Source organism: Bos indicus, chromosome 1 (genome assembly GCF_029378745.1).
Source record: "Bos indicus isolate NIAB-ARS_2022 breed Sahiwal x Tharparkar chromosome 1, NIAB-ARS_B.indTharparkar_mat_pri_1.0, whole genome shotgun sequence".
In the NCBI taxonomy this organism is placed as follows: Eukaryota; Metazoa; Chordata; class Mammalia; order Artiodactyla; family Bovidae; genus Bos; species Bos indicus.
In genome coordinates, this window is record NC_091760.1 from 23,396,703 (window position 1) to 23,402,884 (window position 6,182).

Below are 6,182 nucleotides of genomic sequence, written 5' to 3' on the forward strand. Positions count from 1 at the left end.
TAATCTAAACCTATCTCCCAAAGACCCCATCTTCAAATACCATACGATGGGGTTTAGAGCTTCAACATATGAATTTGAGGGGATGGGGAAGGCACAATTCACTATGTGATTTAACACAAAAATTAAATCACATACTTTCAGCTTAAAAATGTGTGATGGCTTTTCATTGTCTCTAGTAGAGTATTTAAACCTTCCAGGATATATAAAATCCTCCCCAACAAGTTTTAACCTACCCTATGAGTCATATCTTTCCTCTCCTACCTCTCACTCTATACTCTCCAGCCAAAGCAATACACTTGCAGTGTCCTGAATTCACTATTCCCTTTTTGACTTTTCTTACATTATTTCCTTTCCTGGAGTGGCTCCTGCTATTTTCTACATCCAGAAGCCTCCCTCTGTTTTCTGTCTTGAGACTCCCCACCAAAATCACTTATTCTGTGAAGCCTTCCATGATTCCCTTTGGTGTTCTTCTCTTTGTGTTTCCATAGCAATTTGTGTCTCTGTTGGTTAAAACACTTATCATCTTATGCTTTATTTATTATGACACTTGCCCTTCCATGACACGGTGATCTCCTTGTGACAGAGATTATTTTCTTTAGTCTTTTTAATTGCTGGTATAAAACCAGGTACAGAGTGGGCATTTAGGAGTTGTTTGCTGGAGTGCATTAAATATAATTATTATTCCCATACACATTCCATATCTACATTTAAACCAATCTGTTCAATCTATGAGCTTCCCAGGTGGCACAGTGGTAAAGAATCTGCCTGCCATTGCAGGAGACGCAAGAGACGTGGGTTCATTCCCTAGATAGGGAAGATCCCCTGGAGGAGGAAATGGCAACCTATTTGAGTATCTTGGCTGGAAAATTGCATGGACAGAGGAGCCTGGTGGGCTATAGTCCATGGGGTTGCAAAACAGCTGGACACGACTAAGCACACCATCATCTTACCATAGCCTCTCCACTGGAACCAGCTGAATCTTTCAGTATAGAAAGGCTGTAAAACTTTTACATGTTCTGGAATTCAATGATTATTCTGGTCCCAGGGAGAGCCTATGGTTTACAGATTCAAGTTTGTTGTGACAGAATGCATGGTCAGAGAAATTTTATTTCAGATAATTGGATAAAATCTTTACAATACTGTTTGAAAAGAGCAAAAATTAGATTATTTAAATCCTGGTTCCCCCCCTCACCCCCAACACACACACACACACACACACCATTCTATTACTTACATAAACAGGAATATACCTTCACCATGAAGTATTTTATCATAATTTTTTTAAATCAACTAAACTAAGAAAATAATTCATTAAAAAATAAGATAACTTTTCAAAGTCCTAAAATGCCAGGCAGCTAAAGATTTTCAGGTCTTAGATAACATCCAACTCACTGAGGTTAGTCAAGTGCCTTGCAACTTCCTGACTGAGGCCAAACTGATGACATTTCATGTTGAGAAACTTCCGTTATAGGCATAAGTTCTGAGAAAATAACATGATGAAATTTTAGATACTCCATCACCCCACACATGCACTTCCATCCCCACCCACCCCACCACCGCCAATAAAGAAAACTGTATAACTAATCAGCAGGCAGACTTCAAGCACTCCTTCATAAAGTGGGAAGTCATGCTAAAATTATGTAGAGGTTGAAAGCAAAATGAATAGGGACTAAATATAGGCAAAAGAACAGCAGTTTCTAAATTCGACCAGGTTTTGTGGCTATGGAAATAAGATAGAAGTAACCTTCACTTTATGCTACGTCCTGTCCTAACACTGAATTCATCTCCTCACACCCAGTGTTGACCTCAACACATCAACTGGAGATCCTGGTTTGAGGACTGTGTGATTTTGGGCAGGTCACTTATCCTCTGAGCTTCGTTTTGTTCCCATTGCAAAATATACACAATTGTTGTACTAATATTCCATAGCATTTTGTCAATTAAATGAGACAATGTGTGCAAAACACTCAGCACAAGGCATGCAGTATGTGCATAAAAACTGATGCCTGAACAGCAAATCAAGGCAGTGTGCACACTCCTACAACACTGGCATGGTCTTGTAGAGATCTGAAACCCTTCAAACACAAATGCCTGAGGGCTAAGACAGCTGTGTTCTCCAGCATCAAGGAGAGAGTCAGCTGATTCAACAGACCTTCATAGCCGAGGACCATTCTGTCATGACAGAATATTTCTTTGTTTACTCCTGTTAGTTAAGGAAGAGGTTTTATTGCATTTAGCTCTGATTCTTCACTCTTGTCACATGATAGGAATAATCTTTTAAGGATAAATGACTAAATATAGAAATGAATGCCCATATTAAATCAATAAAAGATTTGGGATTATGGCTGCACATCGGGCCTTAGTGTATACAGTATAGGTCACAGCTGAGTGTGATATAGCCAACAGAAAAGTCCTTGTAGAAAGACATGCTGAAAGTAAGGCATATATTTTTAAATTTTTATGGTGCATGCATGTGTGCTAAGTTGCTTCAGTTGTGTCTGATTCTTTGTGACCCCATGGACTGTAGCCTGCCAGACTCCTCTGTCCATGGGATTTCTCCAGGCAATGATGCTGGAGTGGGTTGCCATACCCTCCTCCAGGGGATCTTCCGACCCAGGGATCGAATTCACATCTCTTACGTCTCCCGCATTGTTAGGCAGGCTCTTTACCACTAGCGCTACCTGGACACTTAGGTAAATGATCTACCCTGGGAAACAAAGTGCAGGGGGAGAGGCTACCAGGAAAATATTTTCATTACTTTACATTTCTTACTCCATCATGCAATGTGTCCACATGATGTTATAAATTAAGAAACCATGACAAAAGAACCTATAGAGAATAACATTAGAATGTTCAGAGATTTCCTTTGACTTCTGGAGTCCCTGGTGAGCCCTAGCGCAAAGCACTGTTTCTTCATATAGTGCTAGTTGCTCAGTCATGTCTGACTCTTCACAACCCCATGAACTATAGCCCGCCATGCTCCTCTGTCCATGGAATTCTCCAGGCAAGAGTACTGGAGTGGGTTGCCATTTCCTTGTCCAGGGCATCTTCCCAACCCAGGGATCAAACCTGGGTCTCCTGCATTGCAGGAGGATTCCTCACTGTCTGAGCCACCAGGGAAGTCCCTGTTTCTTCATAGGGAGAGGTGAAATCCTGCTGCACAGGCCAACAGGATGGTTTTCTTCTCTGAGTTCATGGGCACTTGGCCAAATGATTGGGCAGGAATCATACTATTTGCAGAGTAAAATGGGGTGACATCACTTCCGGCACAATTTGTCCATATAGATTATACTTGTTTGCAATTCATCAACTCCTTCTCTCCTTTACATCCGTATGTAATGTAAATGATCATTTTTCTCTGAAGCTTCATAATGATGCACAGCTCCAAAAAGTGATAGAATCAGCTAAAAGGGAGCAGATGGAAGTTTTTTCCCCAATATGCATATTCATAAAAAAATAGAGAACTCAACAAAAGGAGATACAGAAGTACTTGTACCCAGGGGCTGCAGAGACTTGTATACAATAGTAAGTTGGTTTTCTGCCACTATTCATTCTTGAAACCTTTACTCATTCATTCCTGCAGAAATGACTGAAAATGCTCTGGGGGAAAAAAAATCTGTCTTTCTGTATAACAACATATATATTTCCCTTTGGACTTTTATTGCACCTTAGAATCCATGATTCAGGAATAAATGGTTAAATATTTTACTAGAGAAATATAATTAGAAGCAAACTATGGAAAAGAGAGGGGCAAAGCAATCAAGCTTAGACTGGGAAGAAGTGTGACTATTCTGTGCTATATATAAGAACTCTGAAGACTTTAGGGACAACCCCTAAAAATTAAGAGGCTTCCAAATCTGTCAGCTTCCAAATCAATAGTGAATGAACTCAAGCATGAGAGTCTTGAACTGGGGGGAGGAAGGCACGGACCAATTAACCAGTTGTGTGTGCAAACTTAGGGTCCCACTTCAGCACCTGCTGGGTATGCCTGGCTCCCCAAAATAGGAGTAGCCTCTAGCCTTCTCGCCAAGAGATCTCGAAATATCTTTGGAGGGTAAAAGCACTGGAGGAGAAAGGTCTGGTCTGGAAGGAATCTTGCCCTGGATATTACATTTCCATCTTCACAGTAGCAAACAAGGGATGCACCACCTCAGACCAAACCCTGGTCAGGCCAGCTCTTTGGTGGCCATGGAGTCCATGCCAGGCACAGGGATCATGATAGTTGAGGTGCTGCGAACCAGCTGCCCTGATTGGAGAACGTGTGGCTCTGGATCACCTTTCTGGGACACTCCAAGAGCCTCTTTCTGTTCTCCATCCCACAGCCTACTATTCCTCTCGCCAGGTGGGCATCATGGTGGTATGGATCAGCCTCTTCACCAAGTGGCTCAACCTCCTCTTCAAGTGGTTTCTTTCTGAGACAGGCCCTTTTGGTGGGTCGATGAGTCTGAGCTAGACTCCAGCCCAGATTCACCTGTTCCCCTCTTCTTATGAAACTGGTCCTGGCAGCCCTTCCCACACTGTTTCTGTGGGAACAGCCCTATGGCCCATAACGATGGCTATCTCTTCCCAGGTGGCCACTTGGATCCACAGTCATTGGGTGCGGGTGATACCTAGCTTGGCTTATTGACCATCCTGCTGGCAATTGGCTTGTCCTAGGTCTTCCTCTTAGCATATTTCCCTCACCAGGGCTTGACTGGCCTAATAACTGGTGCTGTCTTGGTTTGATGCCCCCTGTGTGCCCATAGCATGGAAGCTAAGCTCCTACGGGTGCCCTCACTGGCTGCCAGCCATGTCTGTTGACTCTCTTTACACTGGGCCTGGATCTTTCTTGGTCCATCAACCTAGTCTCTAAGTGGTGTAAACAGCCCAAGTGGGTACACTTGGACAGTCAGCCCTTTGTCTCCCTGAACCTGGGAACTCTGAACTCTCCCTGAACCCTGAACTCTCCCTGCCATGCCCAGGTATGGCGGGTACACCTGGGACGTGGCCAGAAGCTAGCTTGCCTTGCACTGGCCACAGGGCTGCTGGGTCCCTGGACTGGCTGGGCTACTCTCATCAGATCAGCCTTCTCTACATCCACAAGCACACTCTCTGGCCACAGCTGGTCATGGCCCTTATGTCCTGAGTGGTGCGCACCTTCAGCGCCCAAAGCGCCACCTATCTGCTCTTCCTGACTCTAGGCCCTCTTACTGCCACCTTCTCTCTCATGAAGCCAACACTCCATGACCTCCATTCTCCCAGAGGAAGCCCTGGCCACTTCCAGGCCCCACCAGACTCTGCTCCCATTGAATTTTTTACTTTTCCCACACCTTGTCTCAGTCCCCAAAAGGGCCTTCTCTCTCCCAGGAAGGATGGTCTTCCTGCCTTCCCTCCCAAATATCCAAAGAGCAAAGGCAACGGCAAAACCAGTAGGTTCCTGGAACACTGTGAGGGGCTCAGAGTAGCCCCATAAAGCCCTTCCATACTTCTGAAAAAAAAAAGAAAAATAGAGAAGGCCAACAATGTAAAAAAGTGAAGACCTTGGAGTTCCTTTAGTGGTACAGACAAGAGATATTTAGAAGCACACTGTCATACCAAACGGTATAGGAACGTTCAGAACAAAGTTCAGAACTGTCTGGATGGCAAGTAGCTATGTGTTTCCTTAAAATAGCTGATTACTCAGAGGCTAATGTAGTTCATGCTTATGTACTGGGGAAGCAGCACTGCTACTAGAAATTTTGTTAAGATATGTAGTATCAGGTGATACTGTGAAAGAAACTAACCATACAAGGAATGCTTTAGGAAAAGAAACATAAGAAAAGCATTCAAAGAGAGGTTATGATTTTGGTCACATAACTAAACAAGTGGTATTCATACTGTTTCTGACTCCCTGTATCACCCCCACTCTCCGTATGTGAAGCCCTGGTATCCACTCAGGGAAGCTAATCTGTGGGGACCACATTCTTAATTTGTCTTTTCAGGTTCCTGTTTGGTTCAATGAATGGAAAGTCCCATCAGGAAGACTGAAGGGAGAGAAAGGAGGGAAGTCAGGGTGTTTTTTCTCTGCATGAGATCACCTTGTGCCGGCCGTCTCCCTTAATCAAAGGTCAATAAACCCTCAGAGGTGACTTTTTATAATGACTCCCTTTCCTTCAAATTCTGGTAGTTGCTCCTTTCTCTCATCTCCTAAGGCCTGTATTTAA

General features: G+C 43.6%; 1 pseudogene; it reads left to right on the plus strand.

Annotated features, from left to right (window-relative positions):
• Positions 1-4,188: 4,188 nt before the first annotated feature.
• Positions 4,189-5,174, plus strand: LOC109562180 (glucose-6-phosphatase 3 pseudogene; annotated as a pseudogene).
• The last annotated feature ends 1,008 nt before the right edge of the window (positions 5,175-6,182 follow it).